Below are 17,135 nucleotides of genomic sequence, written 5' to 3'. Positions count from 1 at the left end.
GGGCGCCGCCCCCGGCCGCCCCCTCAGCCTGCGGCCCCAGCTGCCCTTCCCGGGCGCCCTCCCAGCCCGCAGCCCCCTCCGGCTGCGTCCGCGAGGCCGCCGCCGCCGCCGCCAGCGGCGCCCCCCGCCGCCAGCAGGAGGTGGTGGCCCCGCCCCGGGGGCGGGCGCACCCGGGCCCCGCCGCGGGCTGGGGCGGCGCTTGGGGGCCGCCCCGCTGCCCTCCGCCGCCGGCGGTAGCGTCGGCCCGCGCGGCGTCCTTCCGCCTCGCGGCTTGCGGGCGCCAGCGGCCGCCCGTCCCGCCTCTGCGGGCTGAGGTACTGGCGCGGGGGGAGGAAGGGAGGGGGCTACGCTGGCCGCCGCGGGGGCCATAATCCCGGGGGTGTCGCCGCCGGGCCGGGCCCGGCCGGGCCAGGCCAGGCTGGGGGCGGGCGTCCCGCCTGCGCTGGGAGCACGGGGCGGCCGGCGCCCAGCGCCGCCGAGCGGGGGCGGGATGCGGCGGAGCTGCCGGCCCGCCGGTAAGTGGCGGGGCGCCCCGGGCTGGGCCGGGGGCCGCGCTGGGCCTCGGCCGCCCCCGTGCGCAGGCTGGGGCGCGGCGGCGGGGCCCCCCGCGCGGGAGGCGGCGGGGCCGGGCCGGGCGGTCTCGGAAAGCAGCGGCGGGGGGAGGGCGGCGCTGCGGCCGAGGCGGTCGGGGCGCGGCGGGGGCGGGCGGCGCTGTGCGGGGCCGCCGCGCCGGTGTCTCCGCGGGGGCGGCGGGCGGCCCTCTCGGCCCGGCGGGCTCGTTGCGCGGTAGCGCGAGCGGAGCTGGCGCGGGCTCCGTAACGCTGGGTGGCCGGGGAATAATTCAGCGCTTGTCTCGCAGAACCAATTGAAAACAACTAAATGTCTTGCTGGTGACTGAGCAGGCACAATAAAATCTGCGGACTGACTTCGCTTGCCAAGCTGTTTGCCTTCCCCACCCGCCGCACTTCCTTCCCCCCCCCCCCCCCCCCGTCACCTTAGGCAGGGGTTCATGCTACCGGCTTTCCTCGTCGGAATTGGGGCTCCGCCTGGGAGATCTGACTGCAAGAAATCCTCCCATTTTAAAAGGGGGGGGAAAAAACCCCACACAAACTGAAGCAGTAACTCTTGGATTGTGGACTGTGTGGGGGGAAACCAGATGTTTCTAGTCCCATGTGTTTAGCTCTCTAATGCAGTCCTCTGCCTGTGATTTTTTTTGCTTAAGCCTTTCCGGTAGGCGTCAGAAATTGTGCCATAAGGACTTGATACTCTGCCTTGTCCAAGAGGGACACCCACAGCCAAGTAGTGTTGTTGAACTGATAAGCCTGTCTGTATAGGCAAAGAATCCCCTCCTGCCCCACCAGGTTTAAGTTGCTATCTCTGCTTTGGATGGTGTGAGATGCTCTCAAGTGTAACTGAAAGAAATATCTAATTTATTCTGTTTGCAAAGGCAAAGCATATAATAAAAATATGGAGAAGGCAAGTATCCCTAAAACTGGAAGGTTTCATAAACTTTCCCATATTACTGGAAAACTCTTGATACCAGTGCAAAATGAAAAGGATCTACAAAAATGAAAGGGATCAACTAAAATGCCAATAGATGTTCTCAGCATCATGTGTTTTTTTCAGAAGCCCATAGGAATGCTGGAGGCTGTTTTTCCTAGAAATGAATGTAAGGTTAACTCAGCACTTTTGAAAAGCTCTGTGGTAAGGTTAGGTCTTTCTCCGCTCCTAACTAGCCTCCTGGGATGACTTAACACAAAACAAAACCAGTTAATCATAACTCCCGAAGTGTTTTCTAGCCCTTGCCTCTGAGAACCATGGGAAGAGTGAATCTTGTCATTGATAATAAAAGCTCCTTAGATGGGCTTTTATCACCTGATTGCCTTAAAGTGACCAGCCAGTGTCCTAGAAAGTTTAAGTAGTTTTTTTTTTTCCAGGAAGAGAAAGCAAAGCTGGCTTTGGAATCATTTTTATATTATTATCTCCACACACACACAAAACCTATCCTTATGATAGTTGCCCCAGTTTAAAGTTTTCTCTAAGTAATAAAACAAAGCCCCAGAGAATGTGCAAAGATGACTCTGAAGCTATTTTTCAGAAACTGTTAATTCATTGTGTTCCTGTGGTTCAGTGAAATGAGTCAGATGGTACTTCATAGTTAAAGGATAGAAGCTCTTTTTAACAGGCATATTCATGATTAAACCACAAACCTATAGGTATTTTTTCAAAAGCTAGCATACTATCTCTGATGTTTTCGGCAGAAAAATGCTATTGTACGCTTCATATGAAATACGTTATGCTGTGTTTTCCTTTCCTGCTTAATAATAGGTAAAACTGTTTCTTCATTGGTCTGCCAGCTTTCTAGATGTACTTTTTTTTTTTTTTTCTTTCCACTTGGGTTCTATTGACTGCTTAAAGCATTGATGCTTTTTCACTTCTTCCTTCCCCCGGCTCTTCAACCAAAAAAAAAAAAATTGTAGATCAGTGAAATACTCCTTTGTTATCTGCAGAAGGGGGTCCTTCAAACACTGACTCAAAAGCCAGTGAACCATACTACTTATAAAGTTGCCAGATAGCAATATGCCTTAGGTAGCTTCTGTAGCCAGATATGTTCTGGTACTTGGCTATCTTTATACAAAGAAATTCTGGGGATCTATACCCTTTACAGTCTTATTTCCCCACCTGCCAGGGAAGGTCTCTTTCAGTCTTCTTTACTGAGTCAGTGGTCTCTCTCTTTCTGATTGGTCCTGGCCTACATCCCAGGTTGGTTACCATGTCTTTGTCTTCCACAGTCCCTTATCTCACTTGAAGGTCAGCCAAAACCCAGGTGCATCCCATCTCGTCTCCTGCATCCTGCTTTGCATCCTCATTAGCTGCTTTTAATTGGTTTTGCAGTTGCATTGTCAGCAATGTTTCTTGAGTTCCTTGACAGCTCAGCCTTGGGCCTGCATGCTCCATCTACTTTAGATACTAGTGCTAAGCAGGAGAGGTAGCTGAAGCTAAATCAGTTGCAGTTTCCTTCTCTAATATTAGGCAGGCCTTCTTGCCAGGGCTTTTGTCCTTTAATGGATGAACTGAACTGCTTCCTAAGGTCTTCTGAGCCACCACTTGGGGCCATTGATTTTTTGGCTGCAGACTGCAAACAAAGGGCATAGTTTCAGAAGCCCTGTATGTGCTGAGCTTGTACTGTTTCGTTTGCTGCAGCCACAAGCAACGTATCAGTGGACTGGAGAAGTATGACTTTGTCACAGAGTGTTCCTGGGCTCTCCCAGTCCTAATCAGCACAGTAATTGACCTGCTAGTTTGATGCTGAGCCTTTCTTCTCTTTATTGATGACGAATAATAAACAAGTGGGCACAGGAAGGAGGTTAAAAATCCCCCATGCCCTACTTCAAGGGTCAAAAAAGGGATGAGGAGAGAAGATTAAAACAGCATAGAAATATCACCCGAAGGTGTTATTTAGCTATCTTAATTCCTGTAGTAGCTCATGCTTTGTTCAGCCTGACTATGAGGATTAATGAGAAACTGTAGAGCCTGCTGGTAACTCCTGTGGGAGGAGGGGGAAGGAACCCACGATGAAGAAAGATGTTGAAAGGATATATTATTCTCGTTAGTGTTAGCCGATTGCTACTGACTTTGCCTTCATGAACTAATACTGGACATCAGTTAAAGGAAGCTGTTGCTTAACAGCAAACTGGACTTCAAAATCTACCTGGAGACTTTCTGATGCATCATTAGCAATCAGTGACATAGGAGACTGTCTAATGATACTGTTGGTACAGGTTGTAGATACTTCCATAAAAATAGCACTTTTAGCTTAATGACATGCTCCTTCTAGCAGCAAAGACCAGCAAGTTTCTCCTCTTCTAGGTGATGTTATTACAGCTGTCTGAAGGGACATATTCTAACAGCATTGCTGAAGCAAGTGATCTTAAAGGAACATGTATTAATATCTAAAGTCTGGTTCATACTGAAGCACCACGAGCAGTTGCATCAGTGCATCTGAGGGGAAAAAAATTGGAGATGGGGGAAACGCAAGGTTCTCAACCTCACTTTGCAACTTAAGGAAAAAGTGCTTCTGAGATGTGCTTAGTACTGTTGCAGCCACATGTTTTCAAAAAACTCCAATCCTTTCCCGTTACGGGCAGGGGACAGAATTTTGCTTTTCATGCAATTGATCACTAGGCACTGTTAGGATCTATCTGACTCTTACTTGTGTTTGTTCTTAAACATGTCACAAGGTCTCAACAGTTTGAAAATGCAAAGGGTGACCAAAAATGTTCGTACTTTAAACCTGGAGGCACCTGAAGGAGAACAAAGAGTCTACTTAATGTAAATTACAGTTTACAGCAAACTTCAGAAATCAGTAGAGAAAAGAAAGTCCCTATCACAGCTATACTTTTTCTTTTTTTAAATATTTCTGCAATACTGACGCTATTAACATGCCCAGTTGCTTGTATAAATGTTCTCAATAAAATGCAAATACACCAGAAGAGCTCTTCTAGTATGTGGTTTGGAAAGGTTACCATTGTTCTGCATGACAAATTCAATTAACTTTTTAAAGTTTGCACTTCAGCATCCCATATATAGACTTCAAACTGTTCTCCAATTAGTAGTCATTAGGTGTTGAATGATTTGAGAGTCGTACTTTAGAAGGAAGTACCCATAGCTACTGAAGGTGCAGGATAGCGCTTTGTGCCTTGAAACACGGAGGAGAGTGGGAATGTTTTCAGTTTGAAGTGCGTTTCTTGGTTGCTTCCATAAAGTGTGGTTATAAGTACAGATCTGCAGCTGTAGCATGGGCATGTAGGCATTTTCTAGAAGTCATTCCATCCAGGAAAGAGCATTTTTGGAATCTACTTTATCGTTAGCTGGCCTAGTCCATCATAGTAATACTCACAACTGAAAAAAGCATGAGCTACAGGTATATATCTACAGGTATTTATTTCAAGTCTATACATGAACTAGCTACATTGGCAAGATTATTCACTGTTGGAAGTACTGTCTGATACTAGTATTAGAAAACATTTCAGCTGTAGCTTTCTGAATAGAATGTTAGGAGACATTAATTTGTATGGTGAATACGATCCACGTCACTAATGCTTTTTCCCTGAAAATCATCTTTGGGGGGTTGTATTGAAAAGGCTTTTCTCATGCTGGCAACTATTAGTCCAGACTGAACATAATATTTCCATTGAGCAGCACAAGCAATAAATTCTTGGTTGATACCATCAAGCAATCAAATATGATCTTAGAGACTTCCTTTGAACCCATACCGAACAGTGACATCTCCTGTAGTCTTGGTATGTCACTAAAGAGCAGAGAGCTAGTTTCCAAACTGCTGATGAATCATCGCTTTTTCAAATGTCTGAGGAACGTGGTACTTGCAGAAAAACTAACTTTATTTTTTAGAGTGGTCTCTCTGAGCTTGATTTAGATGCTGTTTGTGACAAATTCAGATCTTTCTGTGTCAGATTCTTCTGATTCTTGATACGTGGTGTAGTATTTATCTGTATTATCTCATGTACGATGAGAAGAATTGCCTCTTTCCTGCCTTTCTTAGGGCTGTGACCATAATTCCCATGATCCTTGAGACAGTGTTACAAGTATAATCCTATAGTTCTAGGACTGCAGACCAGGAGTGCTTTTTTATTTTTGTATTACTTCTAAGTAAGTATTTAAATGGAGTTATATAATTTTAATTCCTCAGGTTGTTCTGAAACGGTATTTCTTGTAGCAGGCAAATGTAACAATCAGAAGGGTAGGGACAAAACTGATGAGAAAATTCAAGGTCTGTAGAGTGCAAGGTGTCCATGACAGTTATCAGCTATAGTCTTATAAATGTTGTATTCAATGTATGCTGGAGAAATTTGACCAAGACTATGTTTTGTTTGCACAAAATAGGCCCATAAAATGATCAACTGTAAATATAAAAAGAGATGTAGAAGTACGGGAGAGTACTTTGCTACTGATCTGTGTTGTTAGTAAACCAGTTGAATTTGGTTAAGCATCTCTTCTGGACTTTCATCCTTACTAAGAATAGCTGTCAGACAATAGCAAGGTGCAAGACCTGGGACTTGACAGACTGTTGCTGAATAAATGGCAGTACCATGTTATGGGGATATCCATATCTTATGTAAAACAGGAATAAAATAATCCACATTTTATCTCTGTCCAGCTACATATATTGCGTTAAGGTATATTAAAAAGCTGCCACCTCCAGTGAGGGTCCCGCAGATTCCTTCTCCTGGCTGCTGGCATGCAGCCCTGAGACCTGAAGGTCTCTCTGTTCCAGGCAGATAGATGTGGCTGCTGCTTTCCCCTTTGCAGGTCTGGTCAGTAGTGAGGCTGAGTATGTACCCCAGAGCCACACGTGTGTGTGTGTGTGTGCGTAAACCTGCACACACAGCTACTAACACAGCCACCCACATAGACACAATCAGAGCATTGCCTTTAACAACACCCACATATAACACTACCAGAATTTGCATTTAAAAAAAACCCTCCGTTGCAAGATTCAGCAGCATAAGCACATTGATGTATTCCTTGAATATCAGCATGGGTCCTCATTCTGTCTAATATCCGCATCTGGATCCTGGGCCTTCTTACATAGTACACAGGTCTCCTCCTAGTTGCTGACTAGTCCAGCTTGATGTTCACTTGCAAGTAGATGTATGCAGTCAGATGAGACACGCTTGCCTCACAAAACCCCACGCTCATGGATCCCTCAAATACTAGCATGGGCGCTCAGCCTGCCTAATATCCATGCCTGGACCCTGAGTGCTCTTACTCCTGCCTGGCTCAGGCTTTGAGCCTTTCCAGATGCGGATTTTCCTCCTACTTGCTGGCATGTCCATCTTGAAATTTGCTAGCAAATTCATACACACCTATGCAGATTGGGTTAAATTAACCAGGAACAAATATAAACACCACCAGTTGGCAGTCACCTGGGGTGTCTATGGCCTGAGGTACCACACTGCAGAACTATGTAGCACTAGTGATAAGAAGTGGAAAATAGGAAAACTACCAGTAAACAGTGAGGCATGATTGAATGAAAGACCCTTAGGCTTGTTTGGTTTAAACTACTGTTACTGGGGTAGAACAACAAGGAAGCTGTAAAAGATCAAGGCCACCTTGTGCGGGAGTGGGCTCTACTCTGAACAGCCAGCCTGCCCACAGGACTCCCACCCAGTGTGAGAGGGATGCCTATACCCTGATTCTTCTGTGACTGACTGGCATGGAGGGATCAAAACTTGTAAGATGGCAACACAGCTGTGAACTTGAAGTGTGCATAGCGTAATATGTAGTGCCTGACTATAGTGAATTAGGCTTAGAGATTGCAATCTAGAGTGAGTAATGAATACTTATTACTTGTGGTCAAGTTACCTGGAGTCCTTGCTCTTTTATGGTCCCCTTACGTTAGTGAGCGGCCAAAGAATCCTTGGACGGAACACCACACCTGACAACCTTAATGAATCGGATGCTGTTACATTCAACTGTGGTGTCTGTGAGAGTGTACTGACTTAATCTTCAGTTCTTTGTTTGTAATAACCTAAACAGTGTATTTATCACCGAATTGTGGTTTGTGGTGCTGCAGTGAACTCTGTTTTCAATATTTTGTTGGTAAATCAGCAATTTTCTTTAGGTGATTGTTGCAATAATTTTTTTCTGGACTGTCCATAAGATTTTAGGCACCTGCCCCCAGGCTTGTCTGTGGTTACATGCCATGTCCTCCAGAATCCAGATGAAGCACTTGAGGAACTTAGTTTAGCTTAGCTGACTTTCTCTGGAACATTTGTGGAGTGCTCTGCCCATAAGGCTGTTCAGTCAGTGTGGCAAATAAGCAGTTAGAAGCCTGGACAGTGCCCAGAGTTGACATGGTACTTCTGTACCACAGCTTCAGGAACAGCTGCAGCCTTCCCAAAAACTAAAAGTGGATAAGCACCCGGCCCCAGTTGGCTATTTCCACTTTTGCTTGTCTTCCTATTATTATTTAAAAAATAATTTGTGGTTTACTGTGTCTCTTGAAGTTACCTGTTCAATTGCAACATATGGTATTTTGCCCTGCTCATAAGCTTCTACCTACTCCTTTCAAAATGGAGGTCTGGCTACAATCTTTGGTAAGATCATGCAGCCCTTCTCTGTTACAGTGTAGTGGAGAGCAATGCTGTCTGAATCTTTCATAAGGAAAATATCTACTCCTATTGGTTAATGAGTTGAGGGAACTGTGGATGAGAACTGAGGGCTCTTTGCTTGCACTGACTCCTTATTCTTCAAAGCTCACTGAGACCTTCTAGAACCACAAAGCGTTTCTTAAAATCATTTTCACTCATGCTGTTGTACTCACAGGCACTAAGGCACGTGTATCTAGGTGGTCTGTCCAGCTTCCAGGCGCTAAAATGTATGCATCCAGGAGATCTGACCAGGATTCCTGATGATGACATGGAGAGCACAGTGCCCAGCTGTCGAGTCCTCGTTATGTTGTAGAGATTTGTAACAGAAGTGTTAAGGTTGACATGAATGAAATAAGAATGGAAGTGTGTGATAAAGCAGCAGAAGAAACAGCAGATCAAGGATTAAAAGAATGCCCTGCACTGATGATGAAGGAACACCATTTCCAGGACACTTCCCAACAGTAAAATGGAGGAATGTGCTGCTTCTGCTTGTGTTTATACAGACCAGAAGGCCTGCACTCTTGTTAAGACCACAGCATTGATGGAACCTGCAGACGCGACAAGGACTTGCTATCCTGCTTTCGTTGTCCTCTGTTGCACACAAATAACCTTGGCCAGACCACTGGGACACGCATGTCTTGGTGCTTGTGTGTACGTGGGTGTAAGAGTGAGTGGATGAAATTATGAAAGTACAAGTGTAAATGAACAGAATCAACTTACATAGATTTTTTTTTTTCCTTGTTAGTAAATACCTCCTTTCCCTTTGATACGATATTGTACTGAGTTGTCTAGTGCTAAATTTCTTACATCTTCTGGGTTGCTCTTATGTTGACAGCCATGTGCTGGTTTTGTGTGTGCCTTTTTGAGCCCATGGGAGCTGAGAGTGATTAGTTTGTCCATCCTACCCCACCTGTGGGGGTCATTAAGATTTACTCACTCTCTTTTATCTCCTTATCTGGCTCTCCTGAGAAACTGCATTTAGATGTACTGGGATCTTGATAACCTGCTAATCTAGGTGCTGTCAGTACATATCAGTCTATGACCCTTCTGCTGCTATTTGTTTTTCTGATGCATCCTCACCCGGACATTCCCATTCATTCTCCATTCACGCCAGTCTTAATGTCTCTATTACAGTTTTCTATGCAGTTTTATCTAACTGGGGAGCCAGATTGATTTCTAAGGCTTTATTCCTGGAGTGGATGCGGCAAGTCAAGATATTGTGGGCTTGAGAAAGCCCTCTTACCTTTCACGTGCAAGTCTCTTTCCTTTGAGAAGCAGGAAATGCTTTCATAGCAGTTCTCGTTATATGCAGTCCCAGGAAGCCCTCTTTCCTCCTTCCTCCTTCTCACCAGGAAGTAGAGCATTGCCTACTTCTGTTTTCTGTCTTCTGCTAAAACAAAGGAGATAGGCAGAAAACAAAGCAGATGTGCAGGACATACAGCTATGCTCCAGGGAGAGGCACAGAGTTAAAGGTGGAGACACAAGGGTGTGGTAGATGATGTTTGTGAGCTACCCAGTGCAAGTAAACGCTGTCTTGTTGTGACCCTGTATCCTTGTAGTAGGGAAGAACTCTATGAAAAGAAATCTCCAAGTGGATAGAGGTAGAAAAGTATTCACTTAGGATGATCTAATTTGCTGTAGGTTCAAAAGATGATGAAACACTCCTGGTCCAAAGACCAGGACAATGTGTTTGCAAGCTGCAAGGAATGATGATGAGACTAGACATCCTTGCTGTTTATAATCAACTGATTTCTTGGTAGAAGACTGATATCTCAGAACATAATCAACATTGACAGCATGATATCTCAGAACATAATCAACATTGACAGCATGAAGGAGATATTGCAGTATTTATTGGGGAAAGAGAGAAAAGATGCAACAAAACAAGGTGCTTTACTCTGTGATTAGTTTCTTTCTCACTGTACCACAAAATTCATAAGTGAAAACAATTGTGTTAGTGCAGCTTCACCGTTCACGAGTGAAACATTCTGAGTTTAAAACCTTCCAATTATGAAAACTTCACAGATCCTTATTACCTACAGCATCTTATCTTGTTTTTAATTTTTTGTTACTTTGGGACACTGTCCAGTTATAAAAACAATTAAGAACATGAAACTGATGGTTTTCTGCATCTACCCAGGATGAAAAATTTCCCGTATTCAACTAGTCTTAAATGTTGTCACATTCTTCAACAAATAACTTTATATTTTAAAATCCTCAGAGACTTGATCATTTGTTACTTATGTGGCGTTTTTCTGAGTGTGTGGTTTTGATAATACAGTCGAGCAGTTCTAAGAGCTTGTCAGTCCAGTCTTCCTTTTTTTCTTTGTGCAGACTTCCCATTCACACCTGCTCCCTGTACTGGTGCTGGGCCTTATCTGAACCTACACTGAGTTGCTGTTCCCTTGTAAACTATTGCCCTGCCATGTTGAGTGGGTTTTTTGTTGTTTTAGTGAGCCAAATTAGCTCAACAGATGGTAAGGTAACAGCAAACTAGCATAAAGACAAAAGGTGGAGCATGCGGAGGAGATGGCTTGGATGAGATTGGGTGGGCCTTCTCTCATCAGACTATACCTTTAGACTTTCACAGTGCTTTTAGGGAGGAGATTAAAAAAGCCAGAATAAACAGCTTAGTTGTGTCATAAGAACTGAATTGTAACTATGCAGCTTCATAACGGGTTCCCCAGTTACAGGTCAGATATCAGATTATTTTTATGGTAATATGAAATGTCTATTTAAACTATTTAGTCAGCATTTCTAATCAAGCAACTAAACGGCAAATGAACTTCTCTCTAAGACTGAAATTAGCTTAGTTTAATCTTGTCTTGATAGTCGTGGTTTCTTGTGCGTTTTAATAGTACTAGTAGCAGCAGCTTACTTTTTCTGTATTCTTCGTCTGAGTCTTATTAAAACTTATATAAACTGAGCTTAATTTCTTTCAATAAAAGTGTGATTCTAATACATTTGAGGGTCTCACAGTGTGTTGAATGATGAACCTCCAAATCTTCCTTCATTTGCTGTTTGGTTTTCGAAATAAGGGGCTATTTCTGAAGGCTGAGGAAGTATGGAATTCCTAAAAATGAAGGAGTTATCTGAGTTGAAGACAGGATTACTTTGCGCTGAAACAAGAATAAGGGTTAGTAGAGAGAGAGAGCTTCTTCCTACAACGTGCCTACTGGGAAGACCAAACTCGGCAAGCATATTATTCTATTTGAAGTTTAATGCCATTTGCTTTGGTTGTGAAAAATCACCTCCTTATCTTGAAATAGAACAAAATCTCTGTAGGGATGAATCTCTTGAAGCCTGGGATGTATCATTTGTAAGTTCATCTGGTGTACCAGGAATAAATTAGGATAATAGAAAAGCAATCAACGCTATGCTACAGTACAAGTTTCTTCCAGTGTAGGTTGTAATGTTTTACCCTATTTTACTGCTATAAGTTGTATGGAATGGTCAGACATAATTGCAGAATGACGAATGTCAGTGGTTAAGTCTTGTATCAGGTGGTTGTGCTGAGGGCTGCCAAATGCTGACTGCTTGGTTCAGACAGTTTGCCTTTCTGTGGATAACTTGTTCAACAAGTTTATTGCTGTAGCTGAAAGTTCTTTTTTATGACAAGTTAAATTCTCATTACAGAGGATATCTATTGCATTGTAAATGCACTGTTGTTTGATTAGTCAGTCAGCTGCTTTATTTTGCTATTGCTGTGTCATGTCATTGATTCTATTCTATGAAGTTTGCTCCTTTGGTAAGAGCATATTTAGTGCAAACAGTCTTGCAGTTGAATTATCTCTCTCCATCAGTCCTCCATTTCCCATTGAGCTAGAGTAGTACTTCACTTTCTCAGCCTTTCCTGAAGCGAGAAGGTTTATAGGGAAGAAGTACAGTAGCACTAGGAGATGGCCAGTAGGTTTTATATTGACCTTTTAGTTACTAGCATGGCCAGCAAATGTGTTCTGTCAGTTCAAGAAATGTTTAGATCAACTCTACAGCTCTTGTCTAAGAGTTATGATTTGCCCTTTTAAATAGTCTAGAAGTAGTCTCTGCTAGAAATCAGAGTTTGCAGAAGTAGAGACAAAAATGCTAAAATTCTAGTAATACTATTATATTGCTCTATCAAAGTGCTCTAATAGAGAAACTCAGGCCTTGGGCTATACAACAACGCTGCTATCAACTTGAAAAACTAGGACCTCTTAACAGGAAGTCTATTTCTATTTCATTTGACTTCAGTGAATAGGAAGTTGAAGGCTATTAGTATAAGACTCCTAAAACAGATTTTATCTGGGAAAAGGAAACAAACTGGTTTATACAAAAAAGTAAGCTAGTAAATACCATATTTCTTATTTGCCTGCTTTCCCCTGCAAGAGTATGGAAAAAAAAATCTTGGCACATGGAAGGTGAGATGATTTAAAGAGGATGATTTTAATGGGTTTTGTTTTAATGGCTGTTGTTTGAACTGAAAAAAACCTCAATCCTATTTCTTCACCTGTTCTAAAGAGGCCCTATTTGTTCAGAGCCCTCTTTCTACTGTACTAGGTTAACAAACTGACTCAAGACTATACTTGAATAACACTGAATAGAGTTAGATTAAGAGCCCTGGTGGGTGGAAGAGATAACGATAAGAAAGCAAAAGGCTCCTGGTAGGAAGAGCCTAACTTAGTGCAAAGTCCTCCTGAGTAAAATTAAAACAGGCTTACCAATAACTCTTTGTAATGCACATCTGAAGCAGCAGATGACATTGGGATAGCAAAGCCGATAGGAGAAGGTGAGATAGGAATACGCTGTTGGAAATAGTGGGATGGGAGTTTGCAAAGAAAAGTGACTAGTCTTTGTATACTCAAAGTTACTATAACAGCCATATCATTTTGAAGAGGTAGGACATTTCTAACAGATTACCTTCTACATAGCTGCTGAGAATCCTTTTGGCAAGAAAATCCCTCTATGCCGGGGCTTTTATAAAGTCTAAAATGCAATGAAAAATGAAGAAAATGAGAATTCTAAAGGTGTGGGTGCTTTACTTTAGTCACATACTTAGTGCTAGACAGATGAACTTGGTTAATTCAGTCCATCTTTTATCACAATTGTAGTCGTGCTAAGCTGCCGTAATCTTTCAACCTTACTATACGCCAAGCATACTGAATTCAGTTTCAGTACTTTCTATTAAGCCTGGATGGCTGCTGTGAATTCCAGCAGTAGAAATGAGGGAGCAAAGTTGTACTGTCCTGCAGCTGAACTTTGGTCCTTCAGTTCTTGGGAACTCATATTTTGCTGAACACCATGTTTCTGCTTCCAGAGAGGTGGAAAACAATTCAGGTCAGGATGGCTAGTGTTGAAATACGTTTCTGCTCGGTACTTAAAGTTTTGGTCCAATTAAAGAAAGCTTTTAATATTGAATAAGAGAATGTTGTATAACTACTAAGAATATTTATACTGCTTTCCTTTATACTGCATGTAAGATGAAAGAATGGGTTAATATCTTATGTTGAGATGAATCCAGGAATGCTTAGCAAAAGAGGAAAAATCTTCTGTCAAATCTTTCTGTCAAAATCTTCTGTCTGCTGGGTCTGTGGAATGAAAGAGAAGAGCTTTAACTTGCAGACCAATCTTAAAATAGCTGAAAGGTTGCTGAATGCGAAGTTGGGCCAGAGGCCAAAGGACAAGCCTTAATCAAAGGAAAATGTATAAAGATCTGGCTCTGGTAGTAGATGAGGCACCTTCAGCTCTGTGAAGTTGTGATGACTAGTTCTACCACCTGTGAAGTAATAGGCCAAAGAAAGGAAGGAACAAATTGAATTTGTTAGATCTGCTATCATTCATAAATATTGAGGCATGCACCTTCTATGTGTTCTAGTAATTTTTCTTTGTGATTTTTGCAAAGCATATGGAGCTTGGAAGTCTTCTGCTCAGATTAATGCTAGAGTAAGCTTCCTTTTTTCCTCTCGTTGCATATGCTTGCAGAGTTAGTCTGTTGTGTGTTAAGTAACTTCTAAGTCATTTTTTGATCAAAACAACTTGACCGTATTTTGAGTGGAGGATGAGGCTTATAAAGCAACTTTTTTCAAATTGAGATGTTGAATTTTCCTGGGCTTTCTTAGAAAGTCTGCAGTGGCCTGGTAGGGAGGTAAATCATGAGTTACCTGAGCACTCTCTGCACTGAGGTTGCACTCCTCCTGTGAAAGGTGAAGTGGTTTTGTATAGCTCTGGTGCATCCCGCCTTGCTGGAAGGGCAATGGGACAGATGAGACAGGATTGCTGTTGCAATCAGAGAGACAGACCATGTTACCTCCCCGCTGCTTAGCTGTGCCCATTGGTAGGTAACCACTTAAGCTTTGTCACCAGAAAGGTCAGACTGGAGGAGTGGCTCAGCAGTGAGATTTTGTCCTTGTGGTCTGCTGTGGTACAAATCTCAGCTGGAAACCCCGCTATCTACCTGGTTCGTCTGGCAGATGGGGATGCTCCTCCTGCTCCTAGTCCTGTGGGCTGGCTCCTGCAGAAAACTCAGCCCAGTGGTGCAGCAGGATCGTCTGTTTATAATGAGAGCCATGGTGAGGAGGAATATTTATTCTTGGCAAACAACAAAAATCCAAGGTGGCATGTGCTTAAATGTGGGAAGCATTAATTCTGTTGGACTTCAAAGTCATAATGACCTTGGTTTTAGAATGGAGAAGTGATGTCCTCCCGGAATAGCATTGCTACAACGTTATTTAGAGAGGATCAGCTGAGTCCGAATACACAACTTTTTTTCAGTCATACTGTGCTTTTTTACCTATATGCATTTTTTGTAATCCTTACTGTGTATGTTTGCTAACAGGTCTTTGGATGAATTGCTTTAGTGTGTTGGGAAGATTAAGTATGATTGGAAAAAACACGTGGCCATAGGTGGTTAATTTTGAAGATCCTGTTTGGGTTTGGTTGGGTGTTTTCTACAATCCATTGTGATAGAAAGTGGTTTAGAACTTTAAAGGAATGTGAGCTGCTCTTTCACTGGCAAAATAAATGCAACTGCTGAAGAGCTCGAACAGTTTCTGTCACTTACTGCTTTGTATCTCTAAAATGAGGTTATGTGGAGACCTGGAGAGGAAAAGTAAAGCACCTGCAAATTCCACTTACTCAAGTAGCAGAAATCCAAGTGTTAACACTCCTTCTTGTGATTATTTTACTTTTATGTGCTATTGTGATAGGATTAGCAGTTTTTCCTTCAGATTACTTTTGTCTGAGAATTTGTGATTGACCTCAAAATACAGCCTATATTTTTCTAGTAAAGAATTGATGTGGTGCTTAATTCCTTGATTAGACAGTTTTTCTGAAGGTGGGGGAGTATATCTCTGTTTTTTGGTAGTGTTTCGTGAAAGGTTAGTTTTTTGTGCCTTTTGAATCTTCTCTGTAGTTTCCCTTTTGAAATAGGAATATCCTGTTCTCTTCAGAAATTCTGAGATCTCAAATGACTGAAACGGGAAGAACAGAGTCATGGAACAGGTGTTTGTAGAGCTAAAACTAAATGTTGCCCAGAGAATTAGTTTCTCTTCTGGTTCTGCTACAGAGCTACCTTGGCCCTGTGAGAAAATGATGCAACTAAGATCATCGTAGATGGTCACTTTTTATGTTTGTACATGCACCCAACCCGAAACAAATCTGACTTAGGCACTCAGGACTTCTGTAGCTGAAGCCCTTGCAGGTTCTGCTTTGAATAGATGCGTTGCTAGCAAATCTGAAAATCAAGTCTCCCTCCTTATCGTGGCACTTGGCAATAGCACCTCTCAGAGGTACTTGTGGCCTGGTGGGAAGTAAACTGCAGCCTTTGAGACCTATAACTTCAGACAAGTTTGGATGCGTCCAAAATCTTTTTCTGTAAGTCTGTTTGCTTCTTTGGAAGTAGTAAATGTAAATAGCTTGGTCTTCAGTCACATGAAGTATCTTGCCTTTGTGATCAGTTTTGCTAGAATAAGCTGCTTTCAAGCATCGGATAAACTAATTAGGGGCAAACTTACAAAACTGACTTTCAAATTTTGCAAATTGTAGGGCGGCATCATGATGATTGAGTTATATCTTGGGCTTCAAGGCTAACCATTTGGTTCAGTAACACTTACGTTACCCTTAAAATATGATGCCTCCTTATATTCTTCTTGAGTTATTGTTCCCTTAGTCACCCTTGGGGATTACGTAGTGGTTACTGAAAGCAGAGAGTTGTGGGGGCACTTCCTTGAAACCTCATTTACTTATCTATCTTGAGTCCCAATTTAAGATTTATTGTATATTGCGTTAGCTTCTGCGAGAGTGTAGTCAAAACCTAATGAAGCTAATCTAAGTGTGACTCACTTTCGATATGCCAAGACTTTGTAATGCATTGCCTGTCTCTACCTTCATGCTTGGGAAATCAAAACTTTGCTCAGCTGTTAGTTTGTTATATGGTCAAGAAGGATATTGTGCTTTGTACTGATATTTTATAAACAATACTTTATTACATGGTACAAATTGACAAAACTGCGCAATTAGTACAATGTGAATTATCTGGTTAGCTTTTGTTGTTTCTTGTTTTAGCAGAGGCCATGTAACACCTAATATTTGCAATTGGTATAATGTATTTGGCCCCAGTCATATCTCTACTTTCCAAAGCACGTGTTCTTGTTTTTGTGAGATTTTTGGGCCTTGAATCGCTCTTGTCTCTAGATGAACAGTCTGAAATGGAATTGTCAGTAGTGACAACTAATATGCCTGACTGCAAACAATTTTAAAAAATCGTTGCTCCTAGGGAGGTACTTTGACTTTGAAGACTAGAAATAGAAAAAATATTCTGCATAAAAGCCAGAACTACACAAATCTGTGTTTAATGAAGAATTTATTTTTCCTGACAGTGGATATGCAATGAAGAAGCTAGACACTGAGTATGTCCATCCTGCATGCAAAAAAATTAAGTACTTCGAGGAAAATATAGTGCATGGAGACTGTCCTCTTAATGGAATT

The 17,135-nt window shown here is 42.5% G+C and overlaps 1 protein-coding gene across 5 annotated transcripts in view; it reads left to right on the top strand.

The window, feature by feature from the left end:
- RESF1 (retroelement silencing factor 1) overlaps positions 1–17,135 on the top strand; it is a 61,422-nt gene that overhangs the window by 26,516 nt on the left and 17,771 nt on the right. Inside the window, exon 1 of one of the 5 annotated variants that reach the window (XM_068946090.1) lies at positions 173–314. The exons of 2 other annotated variants lie outside the window; for them this stretch is intronic. The gene's annotated coding sequence lies outside the window, so the exon portion shown is untranslated. Of the gene's footprint in view, positions 1–172; positions 315–17,135 lie in introns of those variants that run through there. 2 more of the 5 variants (XM_068946101.1, XM_068946112.1) reach the window with 2 other exon arrangements.

This window comes from Struthio camelus, chromosome 1, assembly GCF_040807025.1.
Source record: "Struthio camelus isolate bStrCam1 chromosome 1, bStrCam1.hap1, whole genome shotgun sequence".
Lineage (NCBI taxonomy): Eukaryota > Metazoa > Chordata > Aves > Struthioniformes > Struthionidae > Struthio > Struthio camelus.
The sequence above is the reverse complement of the archived record's forward strand: the minus strand, read 5'-3'. Positions and strand labels throughout refer to the sequence as shown.